The following is a 26,292-nucleotide window of genomic DNA, read 5'->3' on the forward strand; positions in this document are numbered from 1 at the left end:
GATGTGGCTTTGACCCTTATGAGGCATGGTTGATTGTTATGCAGGCAGACTGAGGAGTCTGTTGTATAAGTGATTGGAGACATCATGTGGTCAGTGCATTGTGGATCTGTCTGCCATTCTTGTTAGGCATCTTGAGGCTTTGTTGATCATTTATGTTGCACACTGGTTGTGGCGTCCTTCCTGTCCTCAATAGTTTCATCTTGGCTTAGCATAGAGCCAGGTGGCCAGTGACATCACTGAGTTGAGCATGATCTGTATCTTGGTCCGTCCCAGGTGAGTACATGTCATTTGAGAGTGATCAGACAAGTGGTTTTGGACAAGTGACCACTGTTCTGCTATTTGGACTCACTTGAACAGTTTCTCCTATGAGTTGCATTTAGGTCTCTCCCTCTACTTCCCAACCCCTGCCAAATGTTATTTTCCCAGGTGAGTAAACTTCCTTTGAGAGGGCACTTACATATGCACTGGGGCAAGTGGACACTGGGCTGGTGATTGTAGTTCGCAAATCAGGGCCCATTGGGCTTTGCATTCGGGACACTCTCTAGTTCCCAGCAGTAGACAAATGTTATCCCCCCATATGAGTGAACTTCATTTGGGAATTGACATCCAGTGGTGTTTTCAGAAGAGAACACTGTACTGGTGTTTGTAGTTACAGATGTAGTGCATGCTGGTAGTTGCACTTTTGTCACTCACTCTAGTACACTCATTTGACCAATGTTCTCCCCCTAGTGAGCACACTTCAATTTAGAGTTGACTGACAGATGTATCTGGACAAGCAACCATTGGTGTGGTGTTTGGAGTTACAAAAACAGTGCCTGCTAGGTGTGGCAGTCAGTTACCTTACTATACTACACACACTAAACAAATGTTATCCTCCCAGGTAAGTGAACTTCAATTGGGCCTGACCAAACAGGGGTAGTTGGACAATTGTACATTGGGCTGGTGGCTGGAATTACATACACAGGGCCTTCTGGCCTTAGCAGTCCTGTCAGTCCCTGTACTACACACACTATCCATAGATGTTATCCTCCCAGGTGAGTCTACTACAAATGTGAGATGCCAGACAGGGGTCTTGGACAGGTAGACACTGGACTGGACTCGTACTTGGAGGTACAGACACAAGTTTCCCTGGGAGTTGCAGTCATGTTACTGCCTGTACCACACACAGTATACAAAAGTAATCCTCCCAGGTGAGTACACTTCATTTGTGAATTAAGACAGAGGGGTATTTGGGGATAAGAACACTGGACATGTGTTTGTGGTTGGTGAGACAGAGACTCCTGGCCTTAGCAGTCATGTCATTCCCTCTTTTTCATGGACTTGGTCAATGTCATCCCACCAAGTGAGTAGACATCATGTGAGATTTCCCAATCATGAGTGTTTGGAGAAGAGGACACTGGACTGGTGGAGTGACAGTAGAAGAGCCTCCTGTGAGTTGTAGTTATGCAACTCCCTGTACTACATACACTATATATGATTTCCTCCCAGGTGAGTAAACTTCAATAGGAAGTTGAGACACAGGTGTCTATTGAGGAAAGAACACTGGTCTGGTGGTTGAAATTAGAAGAACAGTGCCTGCTGGGAGCTACAGTCATGTCAATCCCTGTATTATGAACACTATATAAATGTTACCCTCCCAGGTGAGTACACTTCAATGGTGAGTTCACAAACAGTAGTATTTGGAGGAGAGCTCGTGCTTGTGTAAGGAGTCATTATAACAGTGCCTGCTGGGAGTTGTAGTCCTGTCAGTCCCTGTACTACCCACACTATACATAGATGTTGTTCCCCCAGGTAAGTCTACTACAATTGTCAGTTGCCAGACAGGGGTCTTTGGACAGGTGGAGACTGAACTGGTGAGTGGTGTGATAGTAAAGGTGGCAGTAAGAGAGCTGTGAGCATGCATGACATTTAGGTGACATTTTTATTGTTGTGACTTACCAGACTCTCCTCCTTAAAGTATTCCTGTCACGCCCTCAGGAGGCAGGATGTCCAAGATCTTCTCCTCCCAGGAAGTGAGTTGAAAGGGAAGAGTTGGGATGCCACCGCCAGCCTTCTTCGCCTGCAGCTGATGTCTGGAGACCATGAAAGACCTTGCCCCTGAGGTCGCTCCACCTCTTCCTGATATCCTTCCTTGTGCACATAGTGGTGCCTACAGCATTGACTCTGTTGACTATCCTGTCCCTCATTTCCATTTTCCTACTGAGAGAAGTGTGCTGGACTTATACTCCAAACAATTGTGGCTCTATTTTTGTCCACCATAACTCCTAACTCATCATCACTAAAATGTGTATTTTTCATAGGTGACATGGTGGTAAAAAAAAACAATAACAGATTGACAGTGTCTTACTAAAGCGTTGAAGTGCAAAGGTGTGTGACCGGAAAAAGTGTGTGCTGGGTGTGGTATGTGTTTTATGAAAAATTTAATGGGTGCCTATTCTACATATATATATATTTTATGTGCTCTGTCTTGCTGGCTCTTTATGTGAAAATGTAAACCATTCTGGTGTGTGAAGGGGTGTGTTTTAAAGTGTGATTTGCAAGAGTGTTGAGTATGAAAATGTGTGTCAGCTGTGTTGTTTTCAAATCCATCCAATGTGCAGTTGTGTATTACTTTGGTGACCGTGGACTGCCGAGGTTTGGACCGCCATTGGCTGACCGCCATGGGTACCCGCCACTGCGACTTTGGACTGGGCTGTCAGGGCTGGAGACCAGACCGCCTATTTCGGGCCCTCCCGGCCACTGCTGATCTGGCTTTTTTGATTGGAGGTCGGCGGTCCTGCCTGTTTAACTCGCAATAGGGTGGTCTGTAAGAGGACCACCCTATTGTGAGGACCACCAACATGGCGGTCCGACCGCCAAACGCTTAACAAGGCCCTAAGTGTGTATGATATGGGGAGAGCACAGAGTGATAGCAGCATAAACCAGAATGTAATCAATAGTATACAATGTGATAATGACTGCAACTTAACTTAGCCATTTCACTTGCAAACAATCAACAAAAGAAATACAGAGTAATGTCACTTCCAGCGAATATCACTTATTTTGCAATAGGTGGATGTATGAGCCGGATCGGTTTTATGGTCACAGTACTAGCACAGAAGGGAAAGAACAGGGAGGGTGGTTAGAAGAGAGGAAATATGAGGTGGGGGGTTTGGTGATTATGTGAAAACTGTCCCCTAAGTAGGGTAGGAGTGACAACTTAGACTACAATGTCTTGAGCAATTATATTTATTAACAATAATGAAAGTTACTTTCTCAAAATCCTGATCCAGAGTCTTCAATGTTTTTAGCAGCATTTTAAGAAAGAGTTTGTGGGCATTGATTTTTGAAGGAACAATGACCTCTCTTGAAAAGGAGATTGGTAGGTTATGGGGTTTAGTGGAGTCGTGATTAAGCTAAAGTATGCAGTAGGGTAGTGCGAAAGGAAAGAAGAGTAGAACAGGGTAAAATGAATGGGCAAATTTTCAAACGTGAGATTTTGAGAGTTTTTTTTATCTGTTTTATCTACAGAGCATGATCAGGGTTGTCTAGCATGGTTTGGATTAAAAGCAATATTAGCGGCCGGCCTATAAATTTATTGTAATGGTAATTGCACTAAGGTAATTCCATTGCAAAGCAGGAAGCCTGTATGCATTGGTGCTTGTACGATCCTCCAGGCACTCTAGCATGTAGGTGTCTCACGCAGGCTCAGCTGCTGCAGAACAAGGCGGGGCAGAGTAATTACCTTCAAGAAAATGCCTTTATGGTAATTACATTGCCTGGCCCTGGGCAGTGCTGGCTCTCACAAATGTATTGTTCTTCTCAGTGCTAACTGTGAGAAATAAAAAATACTTGTGCTGCAGGGCATTCAGCCTATATGCCACCATTTTTCTTAAAGTAGAGGTAGGCTGATGTTAAACCTGCAAAAACGATGGACAATTGCCTGAGGTTTTGCACTCACCTACAGTGGATTAAAAAACACAAATTGCTTACCCTTAGCAAGGAAGACATCCTGGGTTTGAACAAAATATCACATAAAAAAACATGGTGATACAGAAATATTGTGTCAAGAACATCGGGATGTCAAAAAGATCATAAACAGGAATATCAAAGGTATGGATATCGTTTTAAGTGCTGCTTTTAACATCACTGTTCAAATGTTTTAGAATTTATTGTGGATAATATTGTTTGTAAGTGTTATTTTATATGTTTTTATTGTAGCATGTTTAATTTTATGTGTTGTTCTAATTTGTGTGTTTAGTAAAATAATTTAATCATTTTTAATTATATGATTTTTTTCAGTTGTATAAATGTGTAAAAATAATGTAAATATATATATTTTTTTATAACAGGATGTTGGGGTTCTAAGGTATAAGGGAGGAAGTTTTAAAAAGTGAATAATTTATTTTAAATGTAATGTTTATTTTTTAATGATACGCAAATTAATATTGTTAAATTAATAAATGTGTTTATTACTTTTAAAAATCTGTATATTTTATTGTAAATATTAAAATAGTTATTTTAATTATAGAAATTTTGAAAAAAAGAAAATGTATTAAATTTAAATTTAATAATGTAAAAACAAATGTACATTTAGTTTTATTACATATTTTGACTTTAATACATTTCTTATTATTATATATTTTATTGCACATTTTAAAATGTATATTTTTTAATCTTGATGTAATGTCATTGTTAATATATTGTTTTGCTTTTGTATTTGGAATATTTTTAAAACATATTCAACATTATGTTTAAATTATTAAAATAGAATGAATATGCATTATTTGTAATGTATTAATTAAGATTTATGTGTAGATATATATGTTATATGTTTATGTATTGGAATTGTAATAAAAAATAATAATGGCATTTTTATTGGTATAGGTTCTATTGTTAGGAGCTTATATTCTATTATATTCTAATAATCTATTATTAATTAATTTAAATGTAGTATAATTTATATTTAGCATATAATTAGAAAATTAGTTTTATATGTTTTGATGTATTCTATCAGTTTTAAGTTTGGATATTAGATTTTCTTATGTTATGTTTCACATTTTAGTGATATTAATATATATATATATATATATATATATATATATATATATATATATATATGTTTTAAGATATCTTTATTTGACTTTTCCCCAGAATCACCTGAACTCAGGCATCCAGGTACAAAACATCAAAGCAACACTCAATTGTAACAGCCCCTGCCCAGCCCCCCTCTTATCCCCCAAACCCCCATGGCACACACTGGGTTCTGGAACACACCAATTGCTGCTTCCTGCCTGTCCTGTCACCGCTCTGCAATTCAAGTAAGTTCATGACTGCTAGAGCAATCCATTCTATGCAGAACCACCCCCATCCCAACCTGCTCTCCATCAATACCACTAATTATCAGCGCTCAGCTCCCCCTCCTGCTCCATTAAGGTATCCAACAGGTCCCTCCATGTAGGCAAATCTTTAGCTATCCCCTCATCAGTGCACTCCTGTTTCATCTGCCTCTTCTCTGTTATCCCCCATGCCCCTCATGTCCCAGCGCCAAGCCTCATAAGCGAGGGCCCTGGGAGACAGCCATCCTATCGCCAACCTCAGCTTGGCAACTATGAGTCCCAGAGATGTGAACCAATACCTTTATTTTCCTCTTCTTTGGCTGTAGGATAAGCCCCTGAAGGAAATGTTGGTCTGTAGTATCAATGGAGAAAGCGGTCCTCCTTGTGTGGTGCGTCCCCACCTCCTGACAATAATTCTTCACTGGACCACACATCCATGTCATATGTAAAAATGCAGCTCTTAGAGCATCGCATCTTAAGCAAGCCAATGATTTCTGTGGGTAAATCTGGTGCATGCAATCTGGTGTGAGATATGTGAAATGTAGAATGCTTAAATCAAGCATTGCTCACCCTTCCCTGTACTAGAGCACATGCATGCCACTATTTCCCATCAGGCAGTTTTTCCTCCAGGTCCTCCTCCCACCGGCTTTTAGCCACGAATGGAACCCGCAACCCATCCGCCTGGAGTGCCTTGTATAAATAGGATATGAGGTGCCTGGTGCAGTTGCAGTCCATCAGGCCTCCAAAGTGGAGCTTATCTGAGATCTTTCAGGGAAGTACAGCCAAAATTCCCTTGCTGTGCTACCTAGTTTAGTAAATTGCAAACATTGGCCTGCCCTGACTTTGAATGTTCCCCTAGTCTCTGCAAAGGTGAGGAATACATCTCCCAGATACAAAGCCCCCAAAGTGTTGCATCCACCCTCCACCCAGCTCCTCAGGGTCATATGCTGTGCTATCTGATAACATGGCTGCTGGCACTGAAATAGCACTTCACCTGCAAATGGAGCCCATCACAAGACTCTTTTAACCATGGACCACACGCATTCACAACATTCCTCACTATAGATGGGGTCTCCTTATTTTGATTTGCCCCACTCACCAGACATACTGGCAAAGATATGCAGTAAATCAACCGACCCAGCAGCCTCATCTCCCAACTTTCAGCGTCTACACACCACATTGTCTTGTACTGAAGTTGGGCAGTTAAATAATATAACACCATGTCTTGTAGCCACAATCCTCCTTCCTCCCTGTATCTCTTTAACACCACTAGCTGCACCCTGCTCCTCTTCCCAGCTCACATTAGGGTGACCAACAAGTTGTCCAGTTCACTAAAGTGGATCACCAAACTGGCCCTAGAGAGTTCTGCAGGGTATAAAGGCATCACAGAAGAACCACCATAATCACTACCACCATTCTACGAATCAACAAAAGTGTAAACATGTTTCAAAAATGGATTGAGTTCTGAACCCGCAGAGCACCCTACCCATATTATGTTAATGGCGCTGCTGCTCGGTGTGTGCCACCCTGATTCCTAGATAAAGGGAGCTGTCCGTTTCCCATCTCAGCTCGATCTCTGGATCTCATGCTGCACCAAGGATGCAAGGTGAAATGCCATAGATTTTTCCCAGTTGATCAGCAGGCCTGACACTGTTCCAAAGCTCTGCATCTCTGCCAAAAATTTCGGGATTACCACTTCTGAGCATGTCAGATACAGCAGGGTGTCATCAGCATACATTGATACCACATGATTGGTTGTCTCTGTCTGGATACCCCGGGGTCCTAACACATCCCTCAACTGGTCCTCCAATGGCTCAACCATCAGCACAAAGAGCAATGGGGACAAGGGACATCTCTGCCTCATGCTTCGTTCCAGCACCCAGGTATTAGATATCAGGCACCCAGAGTGCACTCTAGCCAATGGATCCTTGTACGATAACTCCATTCAGCCTTGGAACCGTGGACCAATTCCCATACGCTCTAATTCTGCCAACATGTTGCCTTAGTCCAGGGTATCAAAGATCTTTTCCATTTCCAATGCCACTAGTGCCCCTTACACATCTTTGCCTTCCATTTCATGTAACACATGATTGAGACGCCACAGGTTGTTGTGGGTACCACATCCTGGGATAACTCTGCATTGGTCTCCACATACCAACTCCACTACCATCCTGGTCAGTTGCTTTGCGAGGACCGTGGCAAGAATTTTAGCATCCATGTTAATCATCGACGACAACCGAAAAGACCCCAAGGCCTCCGGATCACAATCCAGTTTTGGCACCATTACAATGACCAATTCTTTCATGGACACAGGCAATCAACCAACCCATTTGGCCTCAGTGTAAACTTCCAACAGTCGTTCTGCCAGTTGGTTCCCGTACAGTGCATAAAACTTTGCTGGGAGCCCGTCAATGCCTGGCATCTTACCTTGAGACAACCCTGTTTTTGCCTCTAAAATCTCCTCCATCTGAAGGTCTCTGTCCAATCCTGTGCCTGACTGCGGGACTCCTTCAGCACATCACAGCCCCCCGAGATGGCCTAAAGAGCTGTGTTCTGTGGTTTTCATGGTGGCTTGTATACTCCACCCAAATAATCTCCCAGGGCGTTACTGATTGCCTGCTGTGTTGCTAGCCATGAGCTGTCCTCATGCCACAGAGAAAGGATAGTAGAAGAAGGTTTCTCCCTCGTCCACAACAAGGCTAGCATGCAACCCATTTTTTACCCTGTGCATGCAGGTGCTGTCTATAATTCTTCCGGCTGAATCTGTGACACACATCCCACGTTTCGCCCACATCCTGTTGAGCCTCAAGAAGGTCTGCTGCATCAGCTGCCCTACCCACCTTCTGTGAATCTGTCAGCCATACTTCCACTTGCAGCTGGTTATGTTGTTGTTGCCTACAGATCCTGTAGGCCTTTCCCATGAATTCTCCCCGCAAGACCACCTTCAGGGATTCCCACTCTGATACCCTGTATTTCCAGTGCCAGGTGCCACATGGGGATCCTGGTCCTCCTTGCCTCCCGGACACACACTAGGGCCAGACGCCTGCCCAGATATTGCCCAGATATTGCACCTCTTGCACATGTGGAATCAGGTCCTGAGAAATCAGAAATCGTCTAGGAGGCTGGATGTACCATGTACTGTGGAGTGGTAGGAATACCGGTGTAGCACTCGCCACATATCCCAGCATCCTATATCGTAATAATCTGTTAAAGTGCGGCCGTCATACCCAGTTTGGTGCAGTCCTTCGGGAGGGTATTTATCCAACATTCCCTCCAGGACACAATTGAAGTCCCCCGCCCACCAAATTGGATTATCAAGAGATGGTCCCAAGTAGTCACAGACCTTGGGGAAGAATGTCTGATTATCTGAGTTTGGTATATAACAGTTGACAAGGCATATTTCTCTGCCATCCAAATCATCATACTGTATAATGTAATAGCCCTCTGTGAGCCACAGAACTTCTGTGTCAGTAAGGAACCCAAAAGGCTGTAATATGGACACTACCCGTGCGCACGTTGAATATGTCGCAGAAAAAAAACTGATCCCTCCACTTCTTGCGCACCTTGCACCATCGTCCATAGTCAGATGTGTTTTCTAAAGGAAGGCGATTTGTACCTCATTTAACATAATCACTCATGCCCCTGACATTCCATGTTAATAATTTCAGTGACATATCCTTATAGGCCTCATTGCACTCATCCCTTGCAGCAGCCACTAACGAGACCTCCCTCAAACCATGCCTCCTGCAGCTTATTTCCTAAATTACAAGCATCGGCTCTGCGTATCCCAGTGTGTGCCTTGGACCTTGACCCAACACCGCCTCCCTCACTGTAACTAATGCAACTTGTGCTTCCCCATTTAACCATCTGCAGTAACAGGTGATTTCGCTAATCCCCCCACCCAAAAAAACAAACACACTTATTCTAAAACCATAGAAATGAAAAAGGTAAAAAACAACCCCGTTTTACAGTTCAGTTCAAGTGGCAGAAGGACAAAGCTGCCAGGGTGGCCAAGCAGTTCAAGACCATTGGGCAGACACCCAGGGAGAGTCCCTCAGCTAATTCTCACCACCAAAGATGGATCAGTAGGCGGTGCACTTAACTTTGCTGCCTCCAGCACCTAGTTTTTATATACATGTCCCAATCAATGCTGCGTATACAGAGGAGGTTACTTTCTGTCAATCACCCGCAAGGAGTCTTGACTCTCCAGTACTGACATTGCCTTTGAGCGATGGTGGCATAGTACTCCCCAGGGACAACTCCCCCCGCCTCACCACCAAATCCCTGAAAGTGCAATTTCACCATGTTTCGTCCCCCCAAAGGGGAATTTGCTCCCTTGTCTCAACCTCATGTCAGGCCTCCTGCCATCTCATCGTCTGATCTCAATCCTGTATCCAGTGATTTCTTCTCCATTCCAAGTGTGCCATCCTGCTGCACCACCACCCTCCCAGCAGCTGTCAATGCAGTAGGAGATTGGTCCACTATTGTTCCTTCACTGTCCACTCTCCAGCTTGTTTCTCTCTTCCCTATGTGATGATCCTAGGATATGATGAACTCTGGGCCTAACCACCCCCCTTCCAGCCAAGCCCAGGCTTCTTCTGATGTAGTGCAGAAATGAGCTTTCCTTTGTTGCGCCACCTTGAGCTTGGCCGAAAAGAGATGCATATACTTAAGATTCATGGCGTGCTGCTTAGCTTTCACAGCTAGGAAGGGTTTGCGCAGTCCTTGCACCTTTTGTGTGTAATCTAAGAACATTCGGATGACCTGGTTCTTAAGTTCAAGGCCTCATTTACAAGAATTTGATGCATTGGCTCTGATGCATCAGATTTCGTGTGATGCCTTGCACCCTCCCAACGACACCATGGTAGTGCTGTATTTACTATACAGAGCTTATTGACACACATTTTCCACATATGTGTTAGAAAGTTGGACACATCTGTGATGCTAAAGTCACTCATTGCTGAACTAGCATCAAAAAAACGATGCTACTCCAGCAATGCGTGGAAGGCTCCCATTTTGAAAAGCCTTGCGTCAGTTTAACGTCTGCTTTGAGCAGGCATCAAATTGTTGACACAGTGGAGGTGCCAACAACGCAGTGAAATGTTTTATATTCCATTGCACCAGTTCTGTGTGGCTTTTAACGGGGTTATGTCTGCCTTGCATATGTTATACCTGGTGCAGGTATAATGTGGCACAATGCTTTACAAACTGTTGCAATGGTCCCATTGCAGCAGTTTGTAAATGTGGTGCACTGTAGGGGACTCATTAGCGCCACCACTGCGTAAAAAAAAATGATGCAACAGTGGCTCTAGGGGCTTGTAAATATGCCCCTTGGTGTCAGATGCACATCTGAGCCCTGTAGTATTGTGTCCCTGGGCTTTTAATGAAAGATTCTGGTGATAAGCACCCTCATTGGTGCAGCTGGTGTCGGCTGTGGCATCAATGTGGCTGGTCAATAGCAAACATGGGAGTCAATCCCTCTGGTTGAATCACTTGTTTGATCCATGTTTTCAGAAACAGTTCTGGGGATGGGTCTTCAGCTTGTTTGGGGAATCTCACGAATAGTAGATTGTTTAGTCAAGATCTCCCCTCCGCATCTTCAACTCTCACCTCTGGTACGCGGGTGACCCCTGAAAGTGATCAGACCTCATCTTTCAAGTTTTTAACCTCCCCTTGCTACAACGCCACTGTCTGGTGTATCGCCTGCACCCATTCTCTGACCTTGTGCAGATCTGTACAAAGGAAGTTGACCTTAAGAGACACCACTTCTATTTTTTGCTCTAGCGAATGGCGAAAATGTTCAATAGCTGCTAATATCTATGCAACCATCAGCCCATCCAGCTCATATCACTGCTCTGATGCAGGGCCCTCCACATCTGCCTGTGTTCTCTGGGTTCCCTCTGTGGACCTATCCATGCGGGTGTGTTTGGAGGAGCGTCCTGATTTGTCTTTGCCCAAGATGGCAGGTGCCAACAGCTCTTGAAAGCTGTGCGTCCCTTCTCTCCAGGTCCAAGAGCCCCTACCACAACCCTTTCCGCTGAGGGGGGAAGGAGAGAGGCACACCAGGATCACCTCCCTGAAGACACTCCCCACACTCACACCTTGTGTGCTGTTAGGCCTTTCTCAGACTCATACGCCTACTCTTCAGTGTCCTTCAGAGGCTCCTTGGGCAGTTGACCCTCATCTGCCAGTCAAGGGGAAACAGCACCAGCCATAGGTCCAAAAAAGTCTTAGTGCTTCCCCCAGGGGCCACGGGCACACTCCACCATGTTTCTTCTTATCCTTAGGGCCAAGATCTGTCGCATCGCCACACCACTGGCAGCAACACACACTTTGCTCGCCGATCACCTCAGCTCCAGTACCTCCTCACCATCTGTTTATGGAGTACTCCCCGCAAGGCATCTCCACAGCAGCTTTCACATGGGCCTGCCTCCGGTCCCCTCCTCCAATGCTCCATGCAATATCTCAAAGACCAGCCTCACCGGCCCCAGTTAGAATGATGTCTAGGACAAGGGTCCTTCACTCCAGCACCTCCCAGCTGATCTCTACTTTCTGTCCTTCTCTTGTGTGGGTCTGCTGGGCCACCGCCTCCAATGCACCTTTGTTGTCTCCTCACCTATTTATAGTGTTGCCACACAGGCCCACCTCAGTTCGGCAACAGCCCTCCACTCAGCCCCCTAGGCCCCAGCCAGAGCGATGCAGAAGGGGGAGGCCCACGTCCTCCCATGGAGTCAATGACCCAGAGGCCATCCCAGAGCCACAGCCCACACAGGTCACCACAAAGGACGGCCGCTTCACACCATGGCAGAATGGTGTTGGCCCGCCCCCAGTGGTGCAGCAGGACAACCAGCTGCTCCTCATGTGAAGTGTCTGATCGCAGCCCGGCCCTCTTCTCTGCTCAAGTCACCATCTCTCTGGGGCACTGCCACTCCTCTCTCACCCTAGACCAAGCCAATCGTCTCCTGCCAGCTCCCTTCCTGGGATGCCTATCTAGGGCAGCAGCAGGCCACTCACTGGTAGGCAGCCCACGCCATCTTGCGGACCGTGCCACAAAGTTATCTCTTGTCAGGAGTTTAATAGTCAAAAGAATCTCTTGCAGCTCTGCCAGCTACAACTCATGGATAGGTACATTGAGGTTCATCAGAAAAATCACCGCCAATTGAGTACATGATGCCGTTGGATATGTGTGGGGCTCACAGAGCACAGGTCGAGCACATCTGTGCAGCCATCTTGCTAGGCCATGCTCCCAAATTAAAAAAAGTACACTACTTTTAAATAGTGGTTTTATCATTTTAGTTTATGCAATTAAATGTTTTAAAGTGGGAGTAGGTCGGAGTTGGCCTGTGATCTGTTGGGCAGTTCTGGGAGCTAGTGCTTGCCTCTCTTATATCCTGCAAAACCTACCTTACTTCTTTTCCTGTCATAATTGGGGGGGTGGTTATGTTCCTTTATATTAATTACAGAATAATCTTTTGTAGTGGTCCTCCCATAGCATGCATTAGAGTATTATTTAGTGGAATTCCATTTCTCATTTTACACTGATGTAGTGATGTACCTCCTGTTTGTAGGGGTAGCTCATGTGACTTAATAATTGTTTTCCTTTCTGTGATTTGATATAGTTTGCTTTTTCTGTCATTATGCCTGAAAATTGTGTAAAGATTAAGTCATTGCAATTTTAAAATGTGTATACGTTATTTATGCACATATGCAGTTATGCAAATAGTTTTCTTATTAATACTTACTTTAATGTTCTTAGATGCTTCACACTTTTCTGCAGCTTTTCCATTGGGGTGTTGTAATGTGGAGCAGAGGCTTTCTATTCTGTTGGTAGAAAAAAAAGAGCATCAGTTTTATTTTCAATGTTTATTTGATGATTGTTTGTAGCGGTTGAGGTTATTAGCTTTTATTTTTTTCTGTCTTAGGATGTGTTTCTATTTTATAATAATTTGCTTCTACTTACTTTTTTATGTCTTTTTTCTGGTTTGTAATTGGAATTCTTTTTTGGCGGCTTAACATTTTCTTGATGTTGTAGTATTTTCTTTAACTAAGTACATGTGAAGTGATAGATGTTTTGTTAATCAATTGTTATTTAACAATTTTATTTGTAATTAAAACTAAGGGCCTTGTTACGAGTCTGGAGGTCTTAAGACCACCTGACTCACGGTGGCAGCCGCATTCCTGGCAGTCTGACCACCATATTACGACCCTGATGGTCAGACCGCTATTACATTGACACCACTGCCAGGAACATGTCTCCCCAAGGAGTGGCAGCGGTCGGAGTCGTGGTCAGCCTTGGCGGCACTGAGTTCAGCACCACCTCCATGCTGATCACGAGTCCCCTTTCTGTCAGTATTTTCATGGTGGTGGAAAGGCAGTGCTGGGTGCCACAGGGGGGCACTTAGTCTGCCCAGGACGATGTTGTGGCCAGTGCAGGGGGCCCCCTGCCCAGCATCCTCGGAATGCGTACTGTCTGCTACAGCAGACAGTGCGCATTCTGAGGGTGCTGGGGGCCCCCTCTGTGCGACGGCATTGGCCTCGGCTCCTCTTGGAGCCTAGGCAATGCTGCTGCACTATTTCTACTGGCCTCCTATTATGGAGGTTTCCACCGGTCAGCCCAGTGGAAACAATGTAATAGGGCCTGGGGGGAGACCGCTAGTCTCTTCCCCACAGGACTGGAGGGTCGTCGGTCGACCCGCTAACCTTGTAATGAGGCCCTAAGTTTTAGTTTAAATACTTTGCAAGGTAACTGTTGATTTGTGTAAACTTCTCATTTCAGGTTCTGGACAGAGAATCAGGCAGAGTTTCCTCTTCTTTCAACTTTTTTTTTTTTTAAAGTATTAAGCTGCTAAAATTTATAAGCCTTTTATATTGTTGATTTATTTCTGTGGTTTTATTGGTTCAGTTTCTTTATAGTTAAATTTTATTGGTTAGTTCTGCTTGATGTTTTTTTTCAGTTATGTCCTTCTGTGGTAAACACTAATTTCTGTTTTATTTCTAATGTTTAATATATAGTTTGATACTTTTGAATTATATATATGTGTGTTCATATATTTGTGTGTGTGTGTGTATATATATATATAGAAAGATATATATATCTCTCTCTCTCTCTCTCTCTATATATATATATATATATATATATATAGATATATATATATATATATATTTTAATCCACAACTGGTGGGACAATAACCACCAAACTGCTGAACCAATTCCTTCACCGACTCACGAGGACAAAGACGAATCAATATTCAATGATGAATTTCATCAGCTTTATTCCATGTAATCAAACCATGGTCTCCTGCAAAGACTGTCAACACGTTTCGGCAAACGCCTTCTACTGGACAAACTTGGCCGATAAAACGGCATCCTATATACATAGTTTAAAAACCATCATTTGTTTCCATGACACGCTAGTGCAGGCTAATGGTGCGGCCATCTTTTAGCATGCAATTAGTTGACTTTAACGTACATATTATATTCATAATATTGCCTTCACATAAATTTACGTATGTTATTGCATGCTAACATGGACATTGGTAGAAATTCTAACAATTAAAGGCATACATCAATCATTATGGTAGCTGCAAATAATGCACATACATAAATGCTGTTCATTACCAATTAAGACGGCACTACTGCATTGTAAAAGAGCCCAGAACAATATGTCCTAATGGAATCAAATACCATATCATTATTAAAGCCAATGCAGAATGTTATTAAAATTTATCAGCAGATATTCTATCAAATGTTTTTGATCAAATATTTATACATGCAATCATAGGAAATATAAATATTTGATTATTCTCATATAATTAAATGCTTCAATTTACACATATTTTTGATCAAATAAACAATCAGTAAAATCACCATTGTTTTCTAAAATCGAGATCGAGATAAAGTGTCACGTGCTGTAAATAATTATAAATAATCTAGATATACTACTGAACTGAGCAGAGGATTTTTTGTCTGGGGGCGTCTTACACAGAAGACATCATATACTATGACTCAAACCGAAGAGCCTTTTATCATTCAATTCTTAAAATTAATAATTGACAATAGTTGTTCAAAGTGCCTATTGTCCCGAGCATGCAATGAAATTAAATGAAATTTAATTTAAAATATAAAGTGCAATATGATGATTCTTCATCATTTGTTCAATCACTAATATATGCATGTGCAAAGAGAAAGGCCGCTAAATAAAGTGCAAAGTGCAAAAAAATCATCAAACACACATCTATATAAATAATTTGAACGTCACATGTTAAAAACAATGATGGACAATTTGCTTCCCAGCGTATCATACAAATGTAGGAAGAGAAATCAAAATCAAAAATATGCTTTTCTGTGTTTGATAAGGCGAATCAAAAGAGATTCAAAACCCCATGATTTATAGACAATGTGGACCCATACAGTATAGAGTCTACAAGATCCAATGGATGCAGACAATTTAACAATAAATATACTTTTTCATTGCAATCGACTTCTAATAAAGTTCAATACCTTTAGTGTTTCATAAATGAACATGTAATTCAGCATCAAGATTGTGACCCCAAGGAGATTCAGATCCTAGTAATAAAATAATCTTCGATTCCATTTGTCTAAGTTCTAATGTTCTGTCACCCAACCTAGGATTACTTTTGATGAATTTAATTCCATAGAATACTAAAGTGCTACAATCGCCATTGTGTGTATCACAAAAGTGTTTAGCCAAAGAATACGTCCTATCATGGTTTTTAATGGCTCTGAAATGTTGTAAAAATCTGATCTTCAATTTATGGATGGTACTACCAATGTATTTTTTTCGACATCCACATTCAACAACATAGACCACATATTCGGTTTCACATGTAATCCGATCCTTAATCTCACAATGACGACCATCAAATGTTTGATAATTTTGCATGTTCTGCGCATATTTGCATGCCTTACAATGGCCACATTCCCAAAACCCCAAACTTTTTTTGCTCAACCAGGATTTATTGTCTTTCATAGAGAAAAAACTTCAAGTCAAATGATCTCCTAATGAGCGAGCCTTACGATAGATAATGGAAGGGTGTTGGTCAATGATATCTCTAATATTCGGATCATTCTGTAAAATATGCCAATTGTTTTGTAAAATATTTTTCAATGAGCCATGTTGTTGATTGAATTCTAAAAATATTCTAGGGGATGATTGTTTGGTCTTATTGTCTATGGGTGTATTCTTAAACAGTAACTCATCCCTGCTTTTCTCTTTGACTCTGTTCAGTGCATCAACCAAGATTTTAAAAGGGTATCCTCTACTTAAAAATCTTTCTGTCATGGTCAAGATTTCCATATCAAATCTACTGTTATCAGAACATATTCTGCGAGCCCGCAGAAATTGGCTATAGGGTATACTCTGTTTTAATGTCATGGGATGTCCACTGTTGGTATGCAGAATAAAGTTACACTCCAGGGGTTTTCGACAGATGGTGGTCTCTAATCGATCATTTTTTAGTTCCAGTAAAACATCCAAAAATTAAATAGTGTCTCTACTGAAAGTAGTCTCTAAGTGAATGTTAAACTCATTTTCATTGAGTACATTTACATAATCCAATAATGATTGATCAGAGCCATCCCAGATGATAAAAAGATCGTCAATATAACACACTCGCAATATCACTTTTTCCATGTAAGTGTTATTAATCTCAGACCAAGCCACCTCTTTCTCCCACCAACCCATATAAAGGTTAGCATAAGTGGGAGCAAAGGAAGCACCCATAGCTGTCCCCTGTTTTTGCAAAAAGCATTCATTGTCAAACATGAAGAGGTTATGGGTCACACAAAATTGTAACATAGACAAAAGCATTTCTGTGTGTTCAAGAAACTCAGTAGGCCGTGTTCTTAAGAAATATCTGCATGCTTGTATTCCATATTGATGCTTAATGGAAGTATACAAAGAGGCCACGTCCATAGTGACCATTAGATAGACTTTGTGCCAAGGAATATTGTGTATCTCGGCCAGGAAATCATTAGTGTCACATAAGTATGAGGGTAATTCGGTAACAAAGGTGCACAGAAACAGATCTAAGTATCTTGAAGTATTTTCCAACAGAGACTGGTTCATACTAACAATCGGTCTGCCCGGGGGATGTGACTTATTTTTATGAATTTTGGGCAAAAAATAAATGCATGGAATTTTAGGATGTTCAATCTTAAGATATTGATATTCATCATAATCAATCAAATGTTTGATGTGCCAATCTTTGAGCATCTCATGATAGGTTTGTTGATATTGAACCATACGATTGGTCCGTAACTTATCATAGTGATCAGTGTTAGTCAATTGTCGATGGGCTTCTTTAATGTATTCTTGTATATCCATGATAACAATGTTTCCGCCTTTGTCGGAGGGCTTAATGATGATAGACGTATTGGATCTCAATATATTCAAATCTTTCCAGTCTTGTTGGGTGAAGTTTGATCTACCCATATTTTTAGATGGAGATTTCATCCGAAATTTATCAATGTCCCCGACCACCAACTCGGGAAATGTATCGATTAGATTTCCACTAGGTAATGGAGGATTGAATTTACTCAGAAGTTTCAAACGACTGGTGCTATGCTGATCAGTAACAAAGCCCATTTTATTCAACATCATGATATTTGTGTTGGTGTCCTCATTGATCGAATGTCCACAAATACTGCCCTCTTTTACTAGATCATTGATGGCAATCAAATCAGTACTGTCCTCAATGTTGAATCCTGAGGAAGGACCCATACTACTCCCACTTTGGGAGCTGAAGGTTTTGTCCTTGTTGGAAAAATGTTTGATCAGTGGTAGTTTATGAACAAATTTGTATAGTTCAAAACGTGTATTGACATAGTCCCATTGGACATGAGGACAAAAACTAAGTCCCAACTCAAGAATGCGTGATTGATTATCCGTTAGAGTGGGTTTGGAGATATTGACAATAGTGCTGGGGTGATGCAGACCGGTCAGAGGATGAGTGCTAGATTTTATTCCTTGCGTTTGTTGCCTCTTCCTCTTCCCCCGCCTCGTCTTCCGCCTCCTCCGCCCCGTCTTCGATTTGGGCCAGCGGGTGGCGTGGCCATCTGCATGAGTCGCAATTTCCCCTGAAAATCCAGTTTATTGTGTGGTGCCTCATCTGCAGAGAAACCTACCTCCGAACTGTCATCTGTAGAGGCCTGATGTACAACAGCCTCTATTCCACTCTTGGGCACATCTTTTGTTCTTAAAATATCGTACTTACGTGCGAATGTATAAATTCTTCCATGTTCATAATCTAATTTATCTCTATTGAATTTATGTGCCTTGCGTGATTTGATTTCTTCTTCCTTATTCTGAATTCATTCTTCCATTTTAGTTAACTGATTCGAAACATCTTGTTGATTGACTATTTTCTCTAATTCTTTAGTCAATTGTTCAATCTTATTAATCTGTTCATCCATTCGCCTTTTCGCTTGCATAATCAAAGTTCCCATAAGTTTGAATGAACATTCAGCTGTTTGCGTTCTCCATTCCTCCAACAAATCGGGATCCATGTCACCTAGAGTAGGCAATATTAAAATACGAAGACCCCGTGGCACCCTACCATTTTCAATATATTTAGACAATGAGGTCATTTCCCACCACTTTTTAAGTTCCAGAAAGCGTGCTTTTTCCAGCTGATTAATAATGTTAGAAGTGGTGCGAATGTGGGCGCCAGAAGGTGCATTGCTATCCCTGTTGTCATTGAATAGTTCAGCTGCAGCTTGTTCCCACAGCATTCTGCGCTCAGCCATAATTTGGATCAGTAAGAGAGCCACAAGTGTTCTAACATCAATACCGTGTAGCAATGTAGATGCAGATAAAAGTAGTTGAAATGGGGGAAGACTTAGGTACAAAACTAATGAGCAGGAGACTGTGTCTAAAAATAAATTGTAATGTCAATTTTGACTAAAGTGTCAACCCCTGAACCAAGCGCGTATATCGCTCAGCTGATTCCCGCAGCGCGGGACGTTTTACTTTTGTGGAGCCCTGATTTTGGCCCTCCTGGGACACCGGAGCACAGAGCAGAGGGGCGGGCCCCCTGAACCAAGAGCGTATAGCGCTCAGCTGATTCCCGCAGCGCGGGACGTTTTACTTTTGCGGAGCCCTGTTTTTGGCCCTCCTGGGACACTGGAGCACAGAGCAGAGGGGCGGGTCCCCCTGAACCAAGCGCGTATAGCGCTCAGCTGATTTCCGCAGCACAGGACGCGCGCAGGCGGCGCCCGGGCGATGCCCTGGCCAAGGGCGGGCCTGTCCTGTGCCCGTCTGTGACCGATTGAGACCGGGCTGGGCCCCCCGTCTGATATTTGCAGCCCTGGAGGTTTGAGCTAATAATACCTATGTAAGAAAGGAGAAGTAAGCTATAATTCAGATTTGCTAACTGAGTAGTTTTACTGCTTATGCATTTTTTTGTTATATAGTGCTTTTGTCACCTTACCACTGTTCTGAACCGGTCTAATCTTGGGCATCTTTTGACCTATTATAATCTGAGACGATGGGCAAAAGGAAGAATATTACATCTGGTGCTGAAGGAGTACAGGGTATGCCTGTTCAATCATCAATAACTAGTTACTTATCATCAGTTATTGGGGCCATTGAAACTGAAATTGTCCAAGTAGATGAAAGGATTGGGGCTGTTAACAGTTTAACTCAAAGAATCCCTTTAGAGCCTATGGTATATATCCAGTCCGCAGATCCTCTAACTGCCACCTCTAATTTTGGTTTGCCTCAACCTAAAGATAATATAATTGACTTCCATTCTCCACAGTCTCCTAATGTATGCAATGAAGTCACCATGGACCATTTGGTTGCGATTCCTCCTCCCCTCCAAAAAAGGTAAGCAGGAGGCCATCGCAAACGTACCAAGCCTTTAAAACAGGTGCCAAAGCAAAGGAATCCACTCTTTCATCATTGGATGTCCCGTTTGATCATCTTTCTACGGCAGGTCCACCATCAGGTGCATTAGGCTCTGAAAGTAGAAATTTAAAATTCTCTCATGATAACCATTTTTCTAATTTGGACCTAATGCTCAAACCGCTTTTTTTAGCTTTAGAGGAGAAACTAATATTATTAATTAACACAAAATTTGAGCAGGTACATGACACTGTCTCTAAATCTTTGTCTCAATTGTCTACCATAAAAACTGGTATAAAACCTGCGGTTTCCCTTACCGATTATATTGCGTCTGATTTTAAAGACCCACAGCAAGTCAATCGTTTAATGGACCAAGATCAAACCCCGGCCCACCGCATATCCACTCGCAGCTTTCATGGTGATTCACCCACAGATCTTTTGACTATTCCGATTGGCAGTACGACTACCCTGTTGGAATGTGATATAGCCTCTAGGCCTAGACTTTAAATTACTCAAAAGGAGGTTTTACAGCTCCTGCAGGACAGTATAGCCGTATGTTCTGGTCTTAACTAATGTGCCCCCTCTTGACTGTACTCAGAAGGAAGACACTCGGTCTCTAATAAGGTAATGTGCACATTGGCTGAGGCAAAAGCTTAGACATCAAGATGATCTAAATAGTAGAATTATCATGGCAAGAAGGGTGAAGTGGGTAGGTCTGTCTGAAAAAGCATATGAAGGAGACTGTATAGTGATTAATTTTGCCAACCCCCATTTGGTTAACTATTTGTTGGTGACTTTGTCACTGTGTGCGAAGGGGGACGGTGGGATTAACATTTTTCCTCTAAGTTTCTTTTATGATCAATTGTGTTAATAGTTCCCTCTATGAAGGTTCCCTGTGGATTAAATGCAGTATTGTCAAAGGTACCTCCACAGAACCCTATTTTTGACTCTGATGGTAATCCAAATTTGTCATCTCTTGATGTTAATGATTGACAAGTGGAGGGGATGGGGAACACAATTGGTACCCCGCAGGAAATTGAGATGGTGGGAGGGCATATGTCTTTGGCAATATCGACAGGGTCTGATGAGTCAGTTATTTTATCCCAAAATATAACAGACATTGCTATAATTAAGGAGCCAAGGAATAGCTCCCAGGAAAGCACTGAATTCTTATCTTTAATTAGTTGGAACATCGCAGGGCTTCGATCCAAAGTTGAACATTTAGAATGGCTGGAGTTTGTATCTACTTATGACATTATTTGTCTCCAAGAAACTTGGTCCATGGCCCCTTTTTATTTGGATGGCTATTATTCCGTGTTTCAGCCAGCTCTTACATCCACAGCGGGTAGAGCAAGCAGTGGGCTCTTGGTACTTGTGTCTTACTACTCCCAAAAAGTGAGGTGTCTTTGATTGGGTCCTCTGCTTTTTTTATGGTCGTCCAATTATCAATGGCCGGGTGTAAGGACATTCTACTTCTGAACTTCTATAATAATATTTCGTGCAATGCCTTGTTAGGAAGCCTCGAAGAGCTAACAGACTTTCTAGACTCCGTAGGAAAACTCCAGGACAGGGAGTTTGAAATGATATGGGTCGGAGATTTTAATGTCCATTTATGCAATCACAAATTACCTCACATATGTGGCGCCTTTAAAGAAGGCAGAGAGTCATTTACACACTTCATTCACTCTAATCAAGGCGTTGCTTTGAATACTCTTATCAATAAATTCGATCTTGTCTTTGCAAGAGATATGACAAACAGTCAGATAAGAAAAATACCCACCTACACTGGGAGTATGAATGGTAGTATTATTGATTTTATTCTTATTGGCTCCTCACTTTCACGCTTAATTGTGGATTTTAAGATAATATCTTACTGTGCCAGTGACCACAATCCTTTGAGCATAAAACTAGGGTAGCTTTACCAAGAACAGAATGCAAGGGGAAAGTAGTTCTCAAAAGAAATTCGGCCCCGTATGAAGTGGGATAGAGTAAACATTAACACCTTTCATGAGGATATCATAACACTAAATAAGGCTCATATTGATAAATGTTTGTCTTTGCAACCTATTTGTGTCCATCTTGTAGTTGCTTATGAGCCTTTAAGTCGTGCTATTTCTGAGGCACTGATGTGTGCCAAGCATTCTAAAGGTGTAAAACCTCAACGTTGGTTTAATTCGGCCTGCACGGCTGCCCACAGAGACTTAAAATTAGCTATCAAAACTATCCCATTTAGCCGTGACTTAGTCAAACAGGCTAGGGGGTTGATATAAGTTAGCCCTTGAGGACAGGAAGAATGAAGTACGATCTAGAGCATGGGAAGACCTCATGGCAGCTACGGAATTGAGGGACCCCACACAATTTTGGAAGGTGGTTAATCACCCGTACTTTTCAGGACAGGATAAGAGGGAGGATGAATGCCTGATACCCGAGGGGGTCTGGGTGAAACACTTTACATCAGTATTTCAGTCTGTAAATGCCCCCAATCATGGCAAGGAGGTTTGTGGCTTTCCGCCAGTGGTTACTCCAAAACCAAATAAGAGTGGATTACTATTTGAGATACATGAGATAACCACAGCAATAAAAAAAAAAAAATCAGGGAAAGCCCCCGGTCCTGACGGGGTTCCAGTGGACTTATTTAAATCTCTACCTGATTTGTGGGCCCCGCTAATTACAAACGTTTTGAATAGCGCCATTAAAAGCTCTATCCCTTCCTCATGGCTAACGGCTATAATTGTCCCGATATTTAAAAAAGGAAATAGGCTTGACCCCATTTGCTACAGATCCGTTTCTCTCATTGACTCTACGGCAAAGATTCTGGGGAGTGTTATCTTGAATCGGCTGGAGGAGTGGGTGACAAGGACAAAAATCCTATCGCCAATTCAATATGGCTTGAGACCTGAATTAGGCACACTAGATCAGGCCCTAAATTTGCATCTCCTTCTTAGCAAATATGTTATTGTCAAAAGGGAATCTATTCACTTAGCTTTTATAGATCTATCCAGTGCATTTGATATGGTGAACAGAGAGAAATTGTGGGCATTAATGGATACAATGGGGGTTGGGCAGGATTTGTTGGACCTGATCAAATGTCTATACTCTGATCTTATTATTTCAATCCAGTTTGGTCAACATGGTGAAAGATCCCATCCCCTCGCATCCAATCGGGGTGTTAGACAGGGCTGCACTTTGGCACCTTTTTTATTTTTGTTATACACTAATGGCCTGTATAGTTATTTAGCACAAAATGGTAAGGATTTTCCTAGGATGGGTCTTAGACAATTGCCGATTTTATTATATGCTGATGATGCCGTTTTAATTGCCCCTAGAGCTAATGGTTTACAGACCCTTTTGGATCTCTTTTTAACGTATACACAAGAGCTTGACCTGAAAGTTAATTTTAAAAAGTCATATGTTATGATCTGTGGTCCTAGAAATACAGGTACAAAATGCTTCATAATGGGGGGGAATACTTTAACAAAGGTGAAAGATGTTTGCTACTTAGGTTTGCACCTAAGTTCCTCTCTGTCGTGGAACCCCCATTTGAACTTAAAGGTTCAACAAATGGAAAGAAATGTGGAAGCGATTTTTCGTAGACTAGGACACAGACCAGTTCATCAGATCATCACGCTCTATAAATCCAAATGTGTTTCAGCGACAATTTACGGGGGGGGCCTTTGGGGATATACCAGCTCAACCATACTACAACGGGCGGAGAATACATTTCTCCATCGGCTACTTTTGGTATCTAAATATGTAGCGAACATTATATGCCATGAGGAGTTGGGAATCCGCTATATTACAGACTTGATTGATATTGCCCCTCTTTTGCTATGGAAAAAAGTATGGTTAAACCCTGCGGCTACTCTAATACAGGATTGTGTAAAAGACTGCATCTCGTTAGCCAACTACAACAAAATTCCATGGTTACATTTTATTCAAAAATGTTTTCGGAAATTGGACTTGGAGTTCATGTATCTCAAACCGGAGCTTATGCCTGTAAACGCTAAGGAAATTGTTAAATCTCGTTACACAGAGCACGCCATGAATCATAGATATCAAGCGGCAGAGAAATTGAAATCTTTTGAGTTATATGTACATATTTCGACTTCAAATTTGATGGAACCTTATTTTGTCTGGTTTCCGTTTCCCTCCCTGTACTCTCTACTTGCACTTTTTAGATTTCACATGATTCACTTTAGAGTGGCGTTTCCAACAAAATGCATGTGGCAAAAAATATTACCGCCATGCCCCTGTGACAATTTTTCTAAACAAAGCACTTGTCACTTGTTTTATTCTGTTCACTTTACTCAGCTCCTAGGAAAACTTTTATATTGCCAATTTTGCACAAATTACATAATTTTTCTCATAAGGAAGCATTGATTGGTATTCAAAGACTTTCATCTAAACAAATGTGCTGCTCAATTTTAAGTTTTATCAAATCAGATATTACCATTAGAAATCAATATGAACTAGTTGATGTGACTGTTTGTTAATGTAATTTTTAATGCTGATTTTATTGTTGTTTAGGATTTTATAAGTATTAACTATTATTTAATGATTTAGAAGGGCTAAGGGATATGTTTGGACTTTCTAGTTTTGTAATATTTGTAGATCGAAGAAACTGGCCTTCTGAATTAAGTAATAAGGATTGTATTTTATGGTGACATATATGTACGCATGTGCACTTTAATGCAATATGCAGAATAAAGATTTTTGACTGACTGACTAAAGCGACAATGATTTTATTGTCCTCAGCACTTTTATGTGCTTACAAGTTTATACTGCGTTTTAGCGGTACAATAAGGAAAGCTGGATTTTAAACATCAGCATTTAATCGTTTGATCGTTTCCGGGCCGTGTGCCAGTTCAAAATAGGATATTGTGAATAATCTGTGATAGAAGCTACACCAGCAGGAAACCCCCAGACTGTAGGCGTCCTCCGTCCACCCCAGAGAGAAAGAAAATATCCTGTCGTGCTTCGTCAGCTATACAAACATCCAAATTCAAAAGGCACGGTGCTGCGTGACAAGCGATCCTTCAGATTCTCCAGTGAAATTGTAACTCGCGCACTCCAAAAACGGCGTGCTAGCCGTATCGTGTACCGGAGATCCACGTAAATAATAATCCACAACTGGTGGGACAGTAACCACCAAACAGCTGCACCAATTCCTTCACCGACTCACGAGGACAAAGACAAATCAATATTCAATGATGAATTTCATCAGCTTTATTCCAGGTAATCAAACCATGGTCTCCTGCAAAGACTGTCAACATATATATATGTATTACCAGTAGGTAGTTATAGTTAGGCCCATGTTTCCATAGATTGACTTGCCTATATCTTTGGCACTTTTTGAAGAACATTCACTAAATTTTGAAGAAAAAAAAGTGCCCCAGTGATTCTTGTTGTGCATGTGAAGTTTTGGAGTGATCCGTTAATCGGGGGCCAAGAAAAATGTGGGGTCAAAAAAGTTGTGTTTCCCAGGTTAATTTCCATAGGACCTTTAGACACAACTACAGTCTGAACTGCTAGACGGAATTACATGAAATTTGACAAAAAAGTAGCTTTTGGTAGGCAGATCACACTTCTACTTATTTGGTGTAAATCCCTTCAGTGGTTTGTAAGATGTAAAAGGGAAATCAAATTTGGATATCTGGGCGGAGTCTAAGCACAGATCTCATGGTAAGATCTGATAACTGTTTTATCATGATTTTCCCATAGTGGTTATGGAAGGTGCTCCAGAATCTAAAATGAGAGCATATTTTTTGTAAATTCTATGTCAGGACCGGAGGCTCCGATTATGCTTTTCTTTCTTCACTTTAATTACTTTAGCAGCCAATCAGAGAGTTAAAACACAAAAACTACAAATCCCATGAGTATTGATAACCCATGACAACCATAGAGAAGGCCCTCCATATAATGCTCACAGCAATGTATCAACTCCTCTTTCTTTGCTGCTTCGCAGCCAGTTAAGTACTATTGACTCTTCTCAGTAATGTTTCATGTGTATTGCTGATATTGTACTGGTTCTGTTTATTACAAATTGCCGTGCTGCCGCATCGTTCTCTCTCTCGGTGTGTGCATCTCTAACCACTCTCTGGTTTCAT

Source organism: Pleurodeles waltl, chromosome 1_1 (assembly GCF_031143425.1).
Source record: "Pleurodeles waltl isolate 20211129_DDA chromosome 1_1, aPleWal1.hap1.20221129, whole genome shotgun sequence".
Classification (NCBI taxonomy): domain Eukaryota; kingdom Metazoa; phylum Chordata; class Amphibia; order Caudata; family Salamandridae; genus Pleurodeles; species Pleurodeles waltl.